This window comes from Cricetulus griseus, chromosome 5 (genome assembly GCF_003668045.3).
Source record: "Cricetulus griseus strain 17A/GY chromosome 5, alternate assembly CriGri-PICRH-1.0, whole genome shotgun sequence".
Taxonomy (NCBI): domain Eukaryota; kingdom Metazoa; phylum Chordata; class Mammalia; order Rodentia; family Cricetidae; genus Cricetulus; species Cricetulus griseus.
The window spans coordinates 61167775-61188947 of record NC_048598.1 but is presented as its reverse complement, the minus strand read 5'-3'; the positions used below and the strand labels follow the sequence as shown (position 1 = coordinate 61188947).

Below are 21173 nucleotides of genomic sequence, written 5' to 3'. Positions count from 1 at the left end.
CTATTTGGGCTCACAGTTTGGCAGATATAGTCCAGCAAGGCAGCAGGAGTCTGAGGAGACTGTCCAGTCACGTTGTGTTTGTGACCAGGAAGCAGAGAGCAGACTGGAAGTAAGGCCAGGCTCTCAAATCTGCAAGCCTGCCCCTAGCAACTCACTTCCTCCAAAACAGCTCCAGTTCCTAAAGGTTCTGAAGTATTCCCCAAAAGCACCAACCATCTGGGAACAAGTGTCCAAACATGAAAGAGACACAGCTTAGAGAAAGCGTTGGAGGGACCAGAACTGTTAAACACAAAGGGTATTTCCTTCAAGGGAAGGGAATGATGCCTTTCACTCAGAAGGCTGGAGTGCACATTGTCTATGAACCTGGTGATTCTTTTGTTATTCTATGGAGCCAGCCTTCACCTGAAACCCCAAATAGTGAGCATCATTTAGTCCTGAACTTTATGTCTTAGAGAATAGAGCCCGTCCTTATGAGAGGTCCCATGTACTTTGCATCCTCCATCATTAGAATCTATCCTTATGTTTATTTCAAATCCTTCCTCCCGAGGCCCTTGCCCTGAGCACTATTGTCAGTCAACAGAATTCGCTGATATTGTAAAGATCACAGGTGTCTGCCTATAGAGGTGTGCTTTGCAAGGGCGTTTCGACATAGCTGTGCCTCTAAAGCCTTGCTGGGATAATTGTAGAGTGGACACTTTTCCCCAAGTTTTACTATGCTTAAATGTGTAAGGAAGATAAACCGGGAGGTCAGACTCTGGAAGTTCTGAACCAGCACCTGCTAAGGTGGTGCTGACCTGAGCTTGCTCTTCACCTCGTGTGGATTGTTTCCTTGCCTGCTCTGATGCTTGCAGGAACCCTACACACACAAATACGCAAGCTCATGGAGGACATTTCACATCCAAACCACAATACTACATGATCTTAGGTGAGCTATGTAACTTCCCTGATGCTCATTTTTTTCATTTACAAGTGGAAATAGCTATAGACCTTTGGGAATAACCATTTGGATCACATGACACAACCATGTTAAATTTCTAGGATGCTTGTAGGCACCTGAGGGATGGACACAGCCTGCTCTGACACTGTCTCCATATGACTGGACAGTTCCAAAGTCATAGTTCATTTCCAAAGCGAAAAAGGAGACAACTCTAAAGAATGATCCTGTTGTTTCCAGAATCATTGAATCAGTGATATCTTTGGGTGTCTAAGTGTACTCTAGTGATCCCCTTATCCCCACAGCACTGCATAGAGAACAGAGAAGCAGGAGGATGGGGACAGCTGCTGAAACTGGCATAGAAAAGAAAGCTTAGCAAAGAGCATAGACCCTGGCACACCCAGCAAAGCCAGCTTTGTGTGGACACTCACTGTGCTCTATGAGCCCAACCCACAAGGCTGGCAAGAAATAAGATATTTCCAAAGGGCAGCAATGGGGCCTGACAAGCCAGGTCCTCTGCTAGGCTAAGTTAGCCTTCCCCCGTTGCCATGGCAACACTCTGTCAGAAAACACACTACCTCCAGCCTGGGAAGCAGGCGCCTGTCCTCTTCAACACTGAAAAATGTCTAGAAGGTTCTTTGAAAGTGATTTAGTTCTGTGTTCTGTAGAGAAGGGAGGGGGAAGGTTTGACTGTTAAACAGTGATTCAGCAGATCAAACAAAACCTACCACAAGGCAACCTTGGCTAAAACAGACTAGACTAATGATGGGAAGAAAACATTTTGACAACCACTCGGCTAAGTGTCAAACACCCAAGAGAAAGGAACACTGGCTTTATAAAACAAAATCAGCAAGCCAGTCCAATGAAAACAGAATCAGTGCATTTGGGCAGTGCCAGCCCCTCTCAAGGCTTTGTGAACTTGTCATAGAAAGGAAGAAGAAAGCCCTAAAGATGTCTGCAAGAGCCTGTATAGGGTGGGCAAGAGATAGATCAACGGAACGCTGCAGTTCTGACTCTCACAGACCATAGCAAAGAATCAAAGACTGTAGCTTGCTAACTTCCTGGTTAGTAAATATACAATAATAAAGTGTGGGCAAGGACTGGAGAGACAATTCGGACAATAAAGTGCCCGCTGGGAAAACACAAAGACCTAAATTCAAATCCTAGAATCCAAATAAAATGCTGGGCATCATGGCATGCACTAGTAATCCTGGTGCTGAGGAGACAAAGACAGGAGGATTGCTGGAACTCACTGGCCAGCCAGTCTAGACAAATAGGTGAGTTCCAGGTTCAGAAAGAGGTGGATACCCCACATTCACCTGTAGCCTACACACAGAGAGATACAGACAGACACACAGACAGACAGACAGACAGACAGACACAGACACAGACACAGACACAGACACACACACACACACACACACACACACACACACACACACACACACACACCACCTGTTTTCACTCTATTTTTTTTTCCAGACAGGGTCTCTCTGTAGCTTTGGAGCCTGTCCTGGAACTTGCTCTGTAGATCAGGCTGGCCTTGAACTCACAGAGATCCACCTGTCTCTGCCTCCTGAGTGCTGGGATTAAAGGCGTGCATCACCACTGCCCAGCTTCACTCTGACTTTTTAGCTCAACCATCTCCCTTTCCTAGGATGCTGAAGCAATGGTCTCCAAATGTGAAATCTCCATACTCCTGGGGTGAAGAGGCCAAAGCCAGACAGGACTGCTCACTGATAGGACTGTATAGACTGATGTCCTCTAGAGTCACAAAAGGAGAGTAACCTCACATTTAATCAAGCTGACCTAGTTAGGTGCTCTGTTGCAAGCAGCTTAGGGTCCTCTCTTCACTTCTAGACCAAGGAAGGGAACATTGCAGGCTGTGAGATGTGGCTTATTTGCTAGAGTGCTTGCCTCAAATACAGAACACCCTGGGTTCAATTTCTAGTACTGGAAACTGGGTTTGGTAGTGCAGAGCCATAATTCCAAGATTTAGGATGTAAAGGCAAGAGGATCAGAAGTTCAAGGTGATCCTTGGTTGGCATGGCAAATTCAAAGCCAGCCTGGGATACAATGACAATGTATCTCAGAGAGGGGCAGAAAATGAGGAAGAGAACAAAAAAGAAAGAAACAGGAATGAAAAAAAAAAAGAAAGAGGAGGGAAGAAAACATATTTGAATGATTCTACCAGGGAATCAGAAAGTCTAGCTGGCTTGTAGCCAATGAACTGCATTGTAGATTAGCATGAATGTCAGGCCATCTCAGGCTTTTCATTAGTAAACATTTTTTTTTAACCCTTCCAATATATTTTAGGATTTTTATGTTTCTGCCAATCACTGAAGTGATACCAACTTCCTGGTAAGATCTTAGAATGCGATTTTGTGTCTATTCCCAGGTGAGGAGTCTCTATAATTTTTTTTTCTTTCATCGAGGGCAATTTTCTAAAGTTCACCTTTGCAGAAGAGGAAAGCTAAGAATCAAGAAGATGGTCCTGCGGTACTATTTCACAGTACCCATTTCTCCTAGCCACCCTCCCTGCAAGCTCCATAAATGCCCTAATGCTAAGGAAAATCACATATCCAGCAAGATGGACAAGATATTAACTTATATAATTTAAAGACTTCATAAACATATGTGTTATTCCCCATCAAAGAAATGAACAATAGATGGAAACTCAGAAACAGCTTAGAAAATAATAAGTTGGGCTTGGGAGATGGCTCTGTGGATAAGTGTGCTTACTGTACACACATGAAGATCTGAGTTTGGATCCCCAGCAGCTGCATAAAAAGTTAGTGCATGAGTCCTGTAACCTCCGTGCTGGGGATAGGGGTTGGATAGGTGGTCCTCTGGGGCTCGCTGACTACCAGCCTAGCTCCTGGTTCATGGAGAGATCTTGTCTCAAGAGAATGAGGTGGACAGTAATAGAGCAGGACAACCAATGTCCTCCTCCACACAAGTACAAGGTCATATGTACTCAATGTACACCACACTCACTACATACAACAAAAGGGAGGAGGAAGAAAGAAAGAAAAAGAAAGAAATGAGAGAGGGAAAGAAAAGAAAAAAGAAACACAACAGAAAAATAATGTTTCTGTTATGTTATGAACAGGCTCATGTGTTGAATACTTGGTTAGTGCCCAAGATGATTTAGAACATTCTGGAAAGTTTTGAGGTGAGACCTAGTTGGAGGGTGCACTTTTGAAGGTTATCCCTGTCCTCATGTCCTCTGCTTCCCAGTCAAACATGTGGCAAGTGGATTCACATGCTTAACATTGCTGTGCAGCTGATGAGGATGGTGGGGAGTGACAAAGAGCTCGGCTGGAGAACATGGGAAGTTCTTGTTGGAAATAATATGCAAAATAGAGGAACACATAAACAAAAAAAGTATCAAAAGCCATCTGCGGGGCTGGGAATGGGCCTCAGTTGGTAGAGTCTTTGCCTAGCACGCAGGAAGCTCTGGTTTCTATTCCCCCAACACAACATAAATTGGGCATGGTGGTCCACACTGTAACATTATCATTTGAGAGGTAGAGGCAGGAGGGTCGGGGGTTCAAGAGCATCCCTGAATATCCTGCACATAGATTCTCTGATTAGATGCTCAGCTTCCTGTGTTAAGTCAGCAGTAGGAATGCTACCCACTTCCTCCCTGGTGACAGGGATTTGTCCCCAGTGTCACTGCATAATTCTTCCATCCCTAGGCTCTATAGCTCCACCCTACCCCCTGTCCCTCAACACACTCTCTGTCCTGGCTAGTTTTACCTGCCAATTTGATACACCCTAGAATAATCCTGGAAGAAAGTCTGGGTTGACTTGACTAGATCAGACTGGCCTGTGGGTGTGTCTGTGGGGCACTGTCTTGATTGGTAAGTGGTGTAGGAGGACACAGACCATTATGGCAGCACTATTCCCAAGTAGACCACCTTTGACTATATAACAAACCTTGCTGAACATAAGCCTGCCTGCCAGCCCGCTAGTAATACCCTCCATGGTTCCTGTCATACTTCTTTCACAGGTAATGCTGTGTGGACTAGCAAGCATGTCTGCCTGTCTTCAAGTTCCTACTTGAGCTCCTACCCAAAGTTCCTTCAGTGATGAAGTGGAATCAGAAGCCAAATTATCCCTTTCTTCCTAGTTTTGATTTTTTTGTCAGACTGTTCATCATGGCAACAGAAATGAAACTAGAACATCCTCAAATATCTCCTTTAAAATGCCCCTATTCATTCTTCAAATTTGTTTTCCCACCATTTATTGTCTAAGCCTGAGGTATCTCAGACACAAAATCTAAGATCATCGGCATGACGACCATTACTGTCCTTCAAGAGAGCAGAGCACCCAATGAGCAACACCGAAACCCTGAGGCATCCCTCAGAAGAGAAATGAAGATGAAATGACTCCAGTCTATCCACATGGCAGGTAAGTCTTCAGCAGGGGAAATAGGAGGGAAAAGGCAATAAGCCCACATAAAAAGAGATGATGCAGGAGGCTCTACACAAGTCTAGCTGCAGAACTTGGTGCTGTAACAGAAGTCTTCCCCTATCTACCCTTCCAGTTTCTGTGACCAAACACATTTCAATGATACTAAACGGAAAACTTCAAAAGTTAACATTGCCTAAGTTTTAAAGTGCTGCTCAGAGTGGCATGACGCAGTCTCACTCCTCATTGTGAGTATATTGATGGCTCACACCCACGCTATCCAGCCTGCCAGGAACACCTCTTTGTGTAGAGTATCCATGCTGTGTGTGCTACCCACCCATGAGTCACTCACTAGTACTCTTGGGAATCAAAGCAACGCAGTGTCGGACTATGGATTATACTTAATCATGGCTCCCAAATGCAAATGTGCCAGCACTAGTCACTTAGATATGCCAATGAGAAGATGTAAGATCATTCCTCTAGATGAAAAGAAGAAACACATTGACTTGAAAGAAGAGCATTGTTGAGTTTGCAAAGCTCTATTGTAAGAATGAATCTTCTGTGAAATTATGACATCAAGTTGGGAGAGGGGAGTAGAGGGACCCTGGGAGGAGTCGGGGAAGAGGGCGTACAGCTGGGTGTAATCTAAATGCATTACACACATGTATGAAATTACCAAATCATTTCAAATACATGAAAAATGGAAAGTTAGGAGACAAAAAAGCAGGGGGAAGGACTAAATAAGGCTCACACATATCCAAGCCTGGTGCATGGTGAAGACATGGTGAAGCCTGCCGAACAAACTGGTCCCCAGGGCAGAAGCCAATCCAGTTAAAGACAATGTGGCATTAAGATGTCTGAAGGAATTATTTTTTTAGCTATACTCTCAATAGAAACTACAGCAGTACTAGCTGGGCAGTAGTGGCGCACGCCTTTAATCCCAGCACTTGGGAGGCAGAGACAGGTGGATCTCTGTGAGTTCAAGGCCAACCTGGTCTACAAGGTGAGTTCCAGGACAACCTCCTAAACTACATAGTAAAACCCTGTCTCAAAACAAACAAACAAGTTAGAACAGTACGAACAGTTTCCCCTTTTTATGTTACACACCCACTTTTTTCATGTTACACACCCACTTTTTTCATGTCACACACTCACTCTTTGCATGTCACACACCCACTTTTTATTTTATTTAACTCTTACTGTGTATTGTGTATTTCGCATCTTACATCCCAATCACACTTATCTCCCCACCCCTCACATCCTCCCTCTGCCCATGCAACCTCCCCCCTAAAACAAAACAAAATTTAAAAAAAAAAAAAAAAGAAGAAGGAGAAGAAGAACCTCGTTATGGAAGCTATAGTGAGTCACACAGTTTACCCTTTAGTCCATTTACTTCTAAGTGTTAATTGCTATAAGTCATTGATTGGTCTGGTTCAAAGTCCCTGGCTTCTGTTGCACTATCAACAATGGGCTCTCACTGGGGCTCCTCCTGGATATCCTGTTATTGTCCTGTGTCATGGAGATCCTATAGTTTTTACATTTGTAGGTTCGTCCTCTCCACATGCTCCTAAAGCTCACAGATGCAGTGGATGCTGGGGTGGGCTAACCCACAGCCCTGGTTCTGGGCCTGGTGGTAACTGGGTTGGGCAGCCAGCCGGCTTTCCCTCATAGTTTCTACCTTGGGAAGCTCTCCAGCACTGCCTAGGCTAGCTCAGCCAATTCAGCCTGCAGCAAGGGATGGGGCCAGTTCTCCTATTCTCAGTTCTGGTTCACCCATACTCACACCACCAGGACCAGTTCCCCTCTTTTGCCCAGGTAAGGTGCAAGGCCTTCTCTACTGATAGCTGTAGGGGGTATGTGGGGTGTGAGGGAGGGTCAGCCCTCTTGCTCTCTTACCCTCAGGTCTGGCTCACCTGTGTCCCTGAAAACAGGGTTAGCACTAATGTGCTGTCCAGACAAGGGGCAGAACCTACTCTCTTGTGCACTGCAGCCGATGATGGGTAGGGTTAGTTCTCCCACTTTTGTGACTCCAGGACCAGATCTCTCACCTGCCACAGGTGGCAAGAGGTGAGAGGGTGAGGACATCTTTGTCTCACCCATGCCACCACATGGCAGACAAGGCAGGTGAGCTTTTCTGCTCTCATGTCCTCCAAGTTAGCTTACCTGTGTCCCCGACAATAGGGTCAGCTCTAGTATGCTGCCCTGGTGAGTTGCAGGTCCATGGTGAGAGATGGGGCTACCATTCCTGAATAGGGAGCAGCTCTCCTTTACGGGGTGGGTCCAGCTGCAGTATCTATCGAGGGCCAGGGCAGTGAAGGATGGGACTGGCTTAGTACAGTTTTCTGATTTCCACACATGTGGTTCCTATGACCTCCTGTGCTAAAACTGGCCATGGACATCATTACAGAACCTAGCTGCAGCAGGACCGTGAGCCCAGACGTGGCCCTCAACAGCAGCTCAGGCCCAAATGTCACCATGGCCTCCATTGCAGCACAAGCCACCCAGATCAGTATGGCCCTGGTAGCAGCATGGCTGTCAAGACACCAACATGGTCTCAGGTGACTGACCAGATCCTGGACATGTACAGAGAAGTCAGTGGTGACAGGAACCATGGACACCACCCAAGACCCTGACTGCTGCAGGGCCATAGACACAGACATGGCCTAGGAAGTGGTCTGGTAGGCCTGATATCTCCATGGCCCCAGCACAGGCTTACCTAGATCAATATGTCCCCAGCAGTGGCATGGCCCTCAGATACCAAGATAGTCTCAGGTGGCTGACTAGACCCCAGACAGTGTCACTTTTTGTTTGCCACAGATTCCTATTTTGTCTGTCACAGACTCACCTTTTGTATGCCATTGACTTACTTTATATTCCAGATGCCACCTCGCTTACACAGCTCACTTCAGAGATACACACACCATCACCACATGACTATCTTTTTTTTTCCCAAATAAGCAGCACAACTTTATCTTGAAATGGCATATTGCATATATGCATCTCTGTATTGTTTCCCTTTTCTTTTTTTTTTATTCTTTTATTAGTTCAAATTAGGAACAAGCTTGCTTCACATGTCAATCCCTTCTTCCTCTCCCTCCCCTCCCCCCAACATCCCACCTGCCCCTAGCCATCCCCCCTCCACTCCCCAGGCAGGGTAAGACCCTCAACAGGGGAAAAGGACAGCATGTCTCCCCGTCGGGGAATCGAACCCTGGTCTCCCGCGTGACAGGCGGGGATACTCACCATTATACTAACGAGGACGACGACCCAAATAACTGTCTTATGTTCTGAAATTTTGCCACCAGTTAGGTTTTATCGTGGCCCCTTTGATCAGCCCTCCTCTAAGACACTAACTGCTGCCCCTCCCTCATCACCCCTTCACCAGCTCTAAGAAGCCAAAGCAGTCAGGTCACCAAGCTTTCGGCAGCAGTCTGGTGACTTCTGAGAGAGAATGAGCGACTGGGAGTGGTACAGACACCCTGATGGGCAGATGGATAGGGAGAGAGGCCATGACTAGGTAACTTCCAAAGTGGCCAACCTCTTCCTCATCTTCCTCACTAGAGACAAAAACTTGGCAGCTTAAAAGGCCTGTAAGCTCTGGTCTCCCATCGGCAGGGCCCCTGCTGATGGCTGGCTCAACAAGTTCAAGACTTATTAGGACATGTCACGCAACAGTAATGGGCCAATCAGTCATCCTGTCTTTCTTCAAAATGTCCAACCCTAAATTAGAGGAGGAAGACCCTTCAAAGACTCTAACAGCCCCAGCCCTCAAGGAGACAGTGGGCTGCAGCCTCCCAGCTCCCCCGCTCTGCTTCACAGAGTGTCTTTTCCCTGTGTGCCTGCTGTGTGTGTCTTTTAAAAAAGCCTTTCTTCACTGGAAGAAAAGAAAAGAAAAGAAAGACATCTGAAGGCCACAGAAGAGAAGAAGCAGGAGTGGAAAGAGGGATTTAGAGTGATGGCTGCAGGCTAGAATGGGACAGGTGCCAGAGAAGGAAGAGTGTCCGGTGTTACCTCACAGATCACTGAAGGAGCAAGGATAAGCAAGTGGCCATATAGGGCAAGGGAGGAATACAGTAGCATGCTGTGCGAGCCAACAGAAGGTAGCTGGGAGGAAGACGTAACTCTGCAGCAGTAAAAGGAGGACAATGGGGTATCCTGTCCACACAACCAGCTTTCATCATCATGATCCCAAAGTTAGGGGAGAGAACTGACTCCTGCAAGTTACCTTCTGACCTCCACATAGGCACCATGGCTCGATCACGCTAATACACAAACCCCACACCCTCATAAATATTTTAAAAATCACATGGAAGGATCTACAGAAGCTGAAACAATTTTGAAAAAAGAAAAGCAACATAAAAGCAATATACTCTCCAATATGAAGATTTACTATGAATGTGTTGAAGTTACCATAGTGTGGGGTCAGCAAAGGCTAGACAGCTGTTTCGGTGAACCCACATAACTATGGCCGTGGCTTCTTATGAAGGCACAAAAGCAAATGAAAAAAAGAAAAAACGTCCTCTTTGACAAATGACACTTAACCAATTGGATGTACAGGTGCCAAAAAAGCCACCTGAGAGGTGGTGATGGTTCGGTGTATGAAGTGCTTGCAGTGCAAGCGTGAGGACCTGAGACTGAACTCCGAGGACTCAGGGAAAGCTGGGCACAGCAGTGTGCATCTGTAATCACAGTGCTTTTATGAGGAGGTGGGAGGCAGACACAGGAAAGTCCCCCAGAAGCCCATGGGTTGCTACCCTAGATAGAGCACACAGCACCAACAACAAGGAACCCTTTTCTAAATAAGGTTGAAGATGAGAACCGACACTGGAGGTGGTGCTCTGACCACAGCATGTGCCCTGTGGCACGTGTAGACCCACAGATATCTATATATAGCTATAGATATAGATGTACACACTGCCCTAGTTTCATTTTCTGTTGCTCTGATATAAGCACATTAACCAAACCAAAAGCAACTTTATAAGGGAAAGGGTTTTAGCTTACACTTCAAGTCACACTCCATGATTGAGAGAAGTTAGGGCAGAAACTAAAGCAGAAACCATGAAGGAACACAGCTACTGACTCATACTAACGTTTTTTCTATAGCCCAGGCCCACCTGCCCAGAGATGTCACTGTCTGAAGTGGGTGGGGCTCTCTTACCTTAGTCATCGATCAAGACAAACACCCTTCAGACGTGGCCACAGGCCAATTTGATCTTGACAAATCTTCAGTTAAGGTTCCCTCTTCCCAGGTGACTCTACATTGTATCAAACAGACAAAACTAACCAGGACACATACACGAGGGCCAATATTTGTTCTCATGCATCATAGAAAAACTAACACAGAATAAATTACAGATCTAAATATAAAGCATGAGACTATTAACATCCCAAGCAAAAGACAGGAGAAACCTTTTAGGACACACAGTTAGGCAAAGAGTCTAAAGACAAGATACTGAAGTTATAATCCATGAAAGAAAAAAGACCTGGGAACCTGGGCTGATATTTTTGCAAATGATACTACAAAGAGAATGATCCAAGCTGCCAACTAGGAAGTTAAGATTTTTTTTAATCACATATTTGACAAAGAAGTTGTATTCAGAGTATATTTTATAAACTGTCAACACTGTAAGTAAACAATCCATTTCTGCAAATGGGGAAAAGATTTGAAAAGCCACTTTGCTAAGGAGGCTATACAGATGGCAAATGAACACAAGAAAATATGTTCTGAGTCATTACCACTAAGGAAATGCTAATTACACAGTGATGAGAGGTTGGGCTCAGTAGATAGAGTGCTTTCCCAGAATGCACAAAGCCTGGGGTTCAAGTCCCAGCATTACATAAACTGGATGTAGAGTACACAGGTATAATCCCACTACCCCACTACTCTAAAGGTAGAGCCATGTCTTAGTTAGGGTTTTCATTGCTGTGAAGAGACACCACGACCATGGCAGCTCTTATAAAGAAAAACATTTAATTGGGTGGCTTACAGTTCAGAGGTTCAGTCCATTATCATCATGGTGGGACATGGACGCATGCAGGCAGACATGGTGCTGGAGAAGGAGCTGAGAGTTCTTCATCTTTGATCCACAGGCAACAGGAAGTGAACTGAGACACTGGGTGTGGCTTGAGCATATATATATATATATATATATATTATATATATATATATATATGAGACCTCAAAGCTTACTTCCATAGTGACACACTTCCTCCAACAAGGCCATACTTACTCCAACAAAGCTACACCTCAGGAATCCTGTCTTACTTTGCTTCCCATTGCTATGATAAAACACCAAAAACAACTTGAAAAGGAAGCTTATTTTAGCTTATGGGTTCAAGTCAATTATCCAGGGAAGTTGAGGCAGGAATCTGGAAGCAAAAACTGAAGCAGAGGCCACGGAGGAGTGCTGATTACTGGTTTGCTCCCTATGGCTTGCTCAGCCAGCTTTCCTATACACCCCAGGATCACCAGCCTGGAGGGGTACCATCCACAGTGGTCAGGGCCCACCCACATCAATTATTAACAAAGAAAATGTCCTAAAGATTTCCTAATCTGATGGAGGCATTTTCTCATTTGAGATTTCCTCTTCCCTCATGACCCTTGCTTGTACTGAATTGACAAAAGAAACCAGCACAAAGCCATTCACAATACACAACCTCTTTAAATTCCATAGAATGAGACATTTTATCATTTACATGTTAAGCATTGAACAGAATGAATAAAATTAACTCCCACACATTAGTTTCTAAAATGTGCGTGCGTGCGTGCGTGCGTGCGTGCGTGCGTGCGTGCGTGTGTGTGTGTGTGTGTGTGTGTGTGTGTGTGTGTGTGTGTATGAATTTATGTCAGAAGAGGGTATCAGATCACCTGAAACTGGAGTTGCAGGTGGTTGGGAGCTGTCTGATGAGGGTACTGGGAACTGAACAGGAGTCCTCTGCAAGAGCAGACACACTCTAACCACTAAGCCATCCCTCCACTGCATTTGACACATTTGAGACATTTGAGTTTACCCAGAGGCTCTGACTCCACACATTTTCTTGAACACGCATGACTTTAAGACAGCAAGTTTTAATGATGTCAGAGTCAGAAATAAGTGACAAAGCCTGATACTCTTTAAAGGAGATGTTCACAGGTTTGTTCATTTGTATGTGTTCTATTTCCACACTAGGAAAATCAGATATAATTTCTCTTCCTTTTCAATAGATGTTTTGAAGTGATCTCTTCCCTAGTTAAGGCTGATGGGGCTGGAGGTGGTTATTTTCTTCAGTGTGTAACCACTAGTAAGTTGCCCCTTCGCTTATAAATAACGCCTCACCCAGGCTCATGCAAGAAACTCTAATTAAACTCAGTGGGTTAGAAATAGATGGTAGACAGGCAGACAGACAGATAGATGGACTTGAAAGTAGGAGGGGATATTTTTTGAAAAAGAAAGGTTGTAAAGGGAGTGGGTGATTGGAATTTAAAAAAAGGAATGGGGTAATTATTATCTGGATATGTTATATGCATGTATGAAATTTTCAAAGAATAAATATAAAATTATTTTAAAAGAAAGTGGTCTCTTTATACAAAAAGATAAAATGCAAAGGAGCCGAAGAAACAGTAAGTAAAGTTTCCTGTGCCAGCATGTGGGCTTGAGTTAGATCCCTAGAACCCACACAAAAAGCCAGGTGAGTTGGCACATACTACACTTTCAAGCCCTGCTGGGAGGGCAGAGACAGGAGGATCCCTGGGGCTCACTGGCTAGCCAACCCTTAACCTGATTGGTGAGCTCCGGGCCAGTGAGAGATCCTTCCTCAAAGAAGATGGGTAAAGCCTGAGGAACAGTATAGGAGGTTGACCTCTGGCCTCCACCCACCCCCTTCCCTCCACCCCTGCTCACACACATACACACACACACACACATACACACACACACACACACACACACACACACACGTCTATACACACATGTGAACACACATATGGGGTGGGGTGATATAATAAAAGAGCAAGAAGGGTATATGCCCAATGCTCAACCTGGCAGAGGCAAGGCTAAAGCAGCTACTGTCAAAAATAACCCTCGCCTATCAGCCATGCTGTTTTTAAGACAATTATTCACACCCTATCGAAGTGTGTACACAGGAAGGAAAAGCAGGCTCCCTGCGAACATGACTGAAATGTTAACAGTGATTCATGCTGGGATTTAGGAAGTGAGTAATTGTAATTCTCCCCTGTATGGTTTTTCTCCTAAGAAGCAGAAAAGGAGAGTAGGGGAGAGGAAAGGTTTTCATCTCTGCCCTGATATCCACTGGCACTCTCAAGAATGGTCATATCATGGGCTGGAGAGACGGCTCAGTGGGCAAAGTGCCTACTAGGCAATCATGAGGAGCTGTGGTTTCCAGCACCTATGTAAAAAGGCAGTAGAAAAGTAGTAGTGTGGCAAGTGCCTGATATAACAGCTCAGGACAAGGAGGGTACAAGAGGACCCCAGGCCTTGCTGGACAGATAGTCTAGCCAAAATTAGTAAGCTCCAGATTCTGTGAGAGACCCTGCCTCAAAATATAGGTGGACTATGATAAAGGAAGGCACACAACATCAACCTCTAACCTCTGCATGTACACACACACACACACACACACACACACACACACACACACACCACATTACAAGCTTCACAGAGACAAAAGGAACAAGAAGTTTCCAACAGGCTTTCATATAGCAGAGGATCTAAGCACCAAATTGTAGTGTCTTTGGGCCAGGCCTGGCACACTGGGACTATGTGTTCTGCTAAAAGTCCCTTTGGTTTCTCTGAGAATGAGTGTGAACTAACTCTTGTGTAACAATACTCCCCCAACACTACACATGCCTCCAACTCCACAAGACACAGCCAGTGGTTTATCATGACTCAGAGTCCTTTTAAGCCCAGTCAGATTCTCCTCTGGGAGCCCTGAATCAGGTCTGCAGAACTGTCAGGTCTCAGTGTGACCAAGCCTCTCATTCAGGCAGCTGTATTTCACCTTAGGGCCTGGGGAACAAAGCCCAGCTGAGCAGAATTAAACAGTCCTGTAGAGGTGGGAGACTACCTGTGCTAATTTGAATGTCATGGCTCCTATAATCTCATAGGGTGCAGCACTATTAGTAGGTTCCTTGTTAGAGGAAGTGTGCCACTGTGGGGGTGGAATTTGAAGTCTTCTATGCTTAAGATACCATCCAGTGTCTCAGTTCACTTCCTGTTGTCTGCCAATCAAAGATGTAGAACTCTCAACTCCTTCTCCACCACCATGTCTGCCTGCATACTGCCGTGTCCTGCCATGATGATAATGGACTGAACCTCTAAACTGTAAGCCACCCAATTAAATGTTTTCCTTTATAAGAGTTGTCATGGTCATGGTGTCTCTTCTCAGCAATGGAAACCCTAACTGAGACACTGTCCCAACAAAGATCCCATTCTTGCATGAGAAGTCTTAGCTTCAGGCTGATCAGGCTAGCTACTGTTGCTTAGAAGTTGTTACTACTAGTATTTCAAAGCCTGCCGGTAATCCTCCTTGTAGGAACAAAAGGTATTCTAACGAGACTGCCTTTGGTTGGGGTTGCTTGGATGAAACACCATGACCGCAGCAACCTGGGGAGGAAACGGTTTGTTTAGCGTACACTTCCACATCACAGTCCATCATCAAAGAAGTCAGGACAGAAACTCAAACAGGGCAGAAACCTGGAGGCAGGAGGAGCAGATGAAGAGGCCATGGAGGGGTGCCGTTACCGGCTTGCTGCCCATGGCTTGCTCAGCCTGCTTTCTTATAGAACCCAGGACCATCTTCCCAGGTGTAGCATCACCCACAGTGTTCTGGGCCCTCTCCCATCAATCACTAATTTTAAAAAATGCCTTACAGGCAGGCTTGCCTGAAGCCTGGTCTTATGGAAGCATTTTCCCAATTGAGGCTGCTCTTCTCTGATGACTGTAGCTTGTGTTAAATTGACATAAAAACTAGCAAATGATAGAGCTATGCCCATCCCCACTTCGGCTACCAGACTACAGAAAACAAAAATGGTACCCCACCTTCCACCCCACCCCTACCCCCCCACCCCCACCCTGCCCTGACAAATTGGATCCCTGCCTACCAGAAAGGGAAAGGCTGAAGCCTGATGCAGGCAGAGGAGTGGCTTGTCTCCCAAGACATTCACAGTTGTGATGACTTGTCAGACCATCTTGTAGGAGAAACTGGAGCCCAGGCAATGATGGGTCAGTGATGGGTAGGATGACACCTTGGCCAGTATTGCTTAGCTATGCATACAGCTTGTCCTTTATTTAAAACTAACTCTCATGTCAACTCTCAGATGGACTTACGGGTAAGGAGGGAGGGTGACAGGGCCTCTTTGTTCCTCTTCTCAATGTGGCCACAGTAAATACATCTCCCTTCTCCAGTTTTCATTATCACTTGTCTCTTTAACTGGCCTATTAAGGTAAGATGGTTACACCTAACTTGTTAGACCTGCCAGAGACCAGGACCTGACCCTGGTCACCAAAACTGTGAGTTTGTCAAACAAGACAATCACCTAGAACAGAACTCAGTAGAAGGCCAAAGATTCATCAAATTCAAAATCCTTCATGAATTTCTTGCTATTCAAAAAAAAAAGACAGAGATAATAATCTGGGTGTGGATACTCTGCTTGGCTGCTTAGACCACTATTCTGGATGAGTCTGAAGAATGACATTGATAAACCAGGACTAGGTGCTCTAGGTGCTCCATAAGCCCCTAATGACTCAATGTCCTTGCTACAACCTCAATGTGTATGTGTACATGTGTGTGTTCATGTGAATATGAATATATGTGCAAGTACATGCATATGCAGGTACATAAAAGTGCATGCACTTGTGTGTGGAAGCCACAGGTCAATCACAGATGTCATTCACCTGTTCATTTACGTGTTTGTTTGTTTGATTGATTGAGATACAGTCTCTTACTAGGACATGAAACTTGCTGGTTCAGCCAGACTGGATGGCCAGCAAACTCTTGTCTCAGTCTCTCCAATGCTAGGATACTAAGTACACCATTGCAGCTGCCTTTATATGGGGGACCTGGGACTCAAACTCTGGTGCTCATGCTTGCATAGCAAACACATTACTGACTGAGCCCTACACCTGCCTCCACACCCTCATTTTGACTCACAGTTCGTGTTTATTTTGTCCATGTCAGGTATGCATGCTGGCTGCTCTGAATACATCCTCCTATGACCTCCACCACTGCCCCACAGGTGAGGACAGACAGAGCTGTAGGTGAGGCAGCACACAGGCAAATTCAGGACCCTGCCTTTGTCCCTCCCACAACCAGTTTCTCTCTACCCACTCTGCAGACTGGCTAAGGGACAGAAGACAGATCATTCTAGAATGTTAATCCACTGTCTTCTCATATTGATGGCTCTCTGAATAAAGTACAGTTTTAAATATTCTACACTTGGGGTTAGAGAAATGGCTCAGGAGTTAAGAGGGCTTACTGTTCTGAGGACTGGAGCTCGGATTCTAGTAGCTACACTGGGTGACTCAAAAATACCTGTCAATTCCAAGGAATTTGATACCCTCTTCTGAAGACACATGCACACACATGTGAATACACACACACACACACACACACACACACACACACACACATACAAATCAAATCAAATTAATTATATTCTCTGAGCCATCTATTCCTGTCTCTGCTCAGCTTGGATAAGTGACAGGTAGCACAAGCTGAATTCTAGTTTCAAATGTAACCGCAAATCCAAGTTCCTGAGGCTCAGAGAGCCATCCATCATGAGTTAAGATGTCTTTTCTATTCTTTTGGGTTCCTCATTCATTAGGCTAAAAAATACAATGTGTGAGCAGTAGGATCTCAGTTGCCCTTCTGCTCTCCAAGATGCAACACACAATAAGCACATCATTGAGGATATTTTAAACAAAGAACTGATACTCTGAGAAGCTAACCACAATAAAACTACAATGAAGGCTGGTTACTTGTATGTATCCCTTTCCTTTGGAGCAAGGTGGACCTTGCTCACATGTGGCCATTTCTTCCTTCAGGTCTGCTAAGCAATTCAGCTCCTAAAAGAACTCTCACAGGAAAGACACACTGGCTCTCAGCCTCCAGCATGTGTGACATGAAAGAGACCACCACTAAGGACCAAATCAAACAAGAGGCCCAGGCACCCTGTGGCCACTTCCTCCCCACAGCAGCATCCGCCAAAGCAAGGCCCAGGGCTGCTACACTTTACTTCTGAAGAATGGGGACATGGAGGAAAGGAAGACTCTTTTGATCACTTTCAGAATATGCCAGCACTCAAGACCAAAGGTCCTCTCCTAGAGCAACACCTACCCCTTCTGATGCCCCCAAAAAAGGAATTATTCTGAGCTGGTTTTTGCCCTTGACCACTTCTTCCCACCCTGTTTAGAAAGATGCTGTGTTGTTATAGGCACCCATGTACTCCATAGACATGTAGGAGAAAAAAAGAGTCAAGGAGCTGGAAGATGGCTCAGTGAGTAAAGAGCTTGCTACTTAAGGTGGGGTCCTGGGTTCTTGTCTCCAGCAACCAACCAAAGATGCAGTGGCACATGCTTGTCTAACAGCAGCCAACCAAAAAGCATGTAGTTGTGCATGCTTGTCTCCCAGAAGCCATCCAAAGCATGTACTTGTGCATGCTTGTCTACCAGCAGCCAACCAAAGCATGTACTTGTGCATGCTTGGGATCCTGGTGCTAGTGAGGTGAAGACAGGCAGATCCTGGGGTTCAATGAGTGGGCAAAGAGCCTCATGTAGTCCACCCCCTAACAGTTCCTAGACCCATCATCAAGCACTAGACATGGATGCTCAGAAGCCTTCGAGGCAGCACCAGCCTCAGTACCCTCACCAGGGACTTCAGAATGTCCTACAAATATGCTTTTAAATATCCAATCCATAAACACAGACACACACAAAAATAGCATTTATTGTGGTTTTAAGTCATGTGTTTGGGTGATTTGCTATATAGCCACAGTAACTAGAACTATAGGCTCTTTATTGGTGTGTGTGTGTGTGTGTGTGTATGGAGAGAGAGAGAGAGAGAGAGAGAGAGAGAGAGAGAGAGAGAGAGAGAGAGGTGTTACATGAGCATGCCTGTACATGTACATATGGAAACCAGAGACTAATGATAGACAGACATTGTGTTGGGATAGTTTTATGTCAACTTGACACAAACTAGAGTTATATGAAAGATAGGAACCTCAATTGAGAAAATATCTCTATAAGATCCAGCTGTAAGACATTTTCTTAATTAGTGACTGGTGGGGGAGGCCTCAGCCCATTGTTGATGATGCCATCCCTGGGAAGATGGTCCTGTGTTCTATAGGAATGCAGGATGATAAAGCCATGAGAATCAAGCCAGTAAGCAGCACCCTTCCATGGCCTTTGCATCAGCTCCCACCTCCAGGTTTCAGCACTGTTAGAATTCCTGTCCTGGCTTCCTTTGGTGATGAACTATGATGTGGAAGTGTAAGCCAAATAAACCTTTTCTTCCCCAGGTTGCTTTGGTCATAGTGTTTCATTGCAGCAACAGAAACCCTAAGACAGGGGTCATCCTCAACTGTTCTCCACTTTATTTTGAGACAGACTCAGTGAACCTAGAACTCACTGATTTGGCTAATTTGGCTGACCAGCAAGCCTCAGAAACTCTCCTGTGTCCATCTCTCCTCCCCACTCCTCTCAGCACTAGAGTTATAGAAGCTTGCTACCACACCCACAATTTTTACAGACTGGAAATCAAACTCAAATCCTCATTCTTAAGTAGCAGGCACTTTACCAGCTCAGTCTTCTCCTAGTATGAACCCCACAGAGTCGTTAGCATGAAGGAGCCTTCTCCCAAGGTAATCATTTACCTCCTCTGGGTGAGTTTAAAACATCTCACCAGCCTTTAATTTCACAACTCTCCCTCCAAGTACGATAAAGGACACTTGAGGAAAGAAAGCATAAGAGTTTAAATTTCTGCTTCAAGGTCCCAAGACTTTTGCAATACCTCTTTCAGGGCCATAAAGCATTCTTGCAGCATCTGAAGCAAGCACTGGACAGTGTACACAGCTGGAAAGTTACGAGTCCTAAGCATCCAGAAAGGAGGTTCAGAGTGAGGGCAGCATGGCTGAAGGAGATTCTGATCTGTCCTCTTGGGCATCCTCATCCCAACGCTTGCCACCCCCTGTCACCTGCTATCCCCCGTTTCATAGCCACACCCCAAAGTAGCTGTTGAAAGCCCATAGTCAGGCATGCTGATTAATAACTAAAAGCAAAACACAGACTATAGGGCTGGAAAGATGGAGCAGTGGTTAAGAGTACTTTCTGATCTTCCAAAAGACCTACCACCCAAGTAGGACAGCTTAGAGTCCCCTGTAACTCCAGTTCCAGCAGATCTGACACCCTCATCAGGCCTCCATGTACCCCATACACACATGTGACAGACACTCATACATATGCATAAATAAAAATAAAATATACCTTAAAAGAAAAAGAAAGCAGAGTTGTAACGACCAATAATTCATCTGGAGACTGGCTAGAATCCTACCCTAAGCAGCAGGAAGCACATTAAGGGTAAGAGAAATATATTAATGAGCGAAGGCAGGAGTTGAGAGGGGAAAGGGGTGTGTCCAGAGGGAAGCTTCCCTTTCAGAAAGCCAATGGCTTTGCCTTTTAACTGAGCTCCCGCTGGGATCTGAGATCACCTGCTCCCATTTGTAACTGGAAACCTTTCCATCAAGAGGCAATTACTTGGCGTTAAGACCCCTGATTTTAAAGAACTTTGAAACCAACACCACATCAGTGCTTTAATGAACAAAATATCTGCCTGTGATATTCTGACTCTTTCGAACTCAGTTCCAGTTTCATCTTTACTATTAGATTCTGTATCTTCCCAGGTCCCTGTCCTGTGCAAGGCAGGCCCTCTGTACTCTATACCACTGGCCCTCCAGAAATGGCCTCTGTGGCACTGTCCATCATATCTACAGACCAGTGGCTGGGGTGGCACTGTCCTTTCCCTTTCCTTAGTAGCACCACGTGTTCCACAAAAGCTAGCTCAGGCAAACAAGACAAGGCTTGGCACCTGCTGCAGAACTGGGGTACCCAGAGGCCTCTGCTTCTGCCTGTGGTTCAGAATGCTCACCATCCACACCTGAAGGAACAAGTCCTTCTGTGTATGTTTATCTTATTGGTTGTTAAATAAAGTACTGTTGACCAATGAAGAAGCAAGTTAGGCAGGACTAGGAGGTGAGGAGGATTCTGGGAAATGTGGTAAAAAGAAGTCTTGTGATCCAGGCAGGAAGTGGCATAGCAGGCAGACTCATATAAAAGCAGGGACAAGCCAGAAGTCGCTGTCTTGCTCTTCCTCCTACTCTCTTCTCTGGAGCCACCATGTGAGCCCGACAAGAGAGGACACACACGGTCAGCGTCCTCAATCAGATAAGTATTTATAAATATATACATTATGGCTATGGTTGATACTTAAGACAGGGAAAGCATGTAAGGAATCCTAGTCATTGACCAAGCAGCATTTGAAACTAATATAAGTCTCTTTGTGTTATTTACGGTGGGCAGAACTCAGGTGGCTAGTGGAAAGTGCCTAAGTGGTGGCAGAACTCGGGTAGCTTGGCAGAAAGACTTATCATTACACACACCAACAATTCAGCTCATGACAAGAGGCCACCATGAGGCAGGCCCCAGCTCTCCTGAACCAAGTCACGTGGACTCAGCTACAGATAGATGCTCAGGGAACCACACTCTCTAGACCATATCCAATGCCTCTCTCTCCAGCCTGACCCTCCATGAATGCCAGATTCCTTGGGTTAAAA

The 21173-nt window shown here is 45.4% G+C and overlaps 1 protein-coding gene and 1 non-coding gene across 2 annotated transcripts in view; both read right to left on the bottom strand.

Moving 5' to 3' along the window:
* Tmem163 (transmembrane protein 163) overlaps positions 1-21173 on the bottom strand; it is a 183547-nt gene that overhangs the window by 112891 nt on the left and 49483 nt on the right. The window lies entirely within an intron of this gene.
* Trnad-guc lies at positions 8539-8610 on the bottom strand. Its single transcript has one exon. It is a non-coding gene; the product is annotated as a tRNA-Asp (tRNA).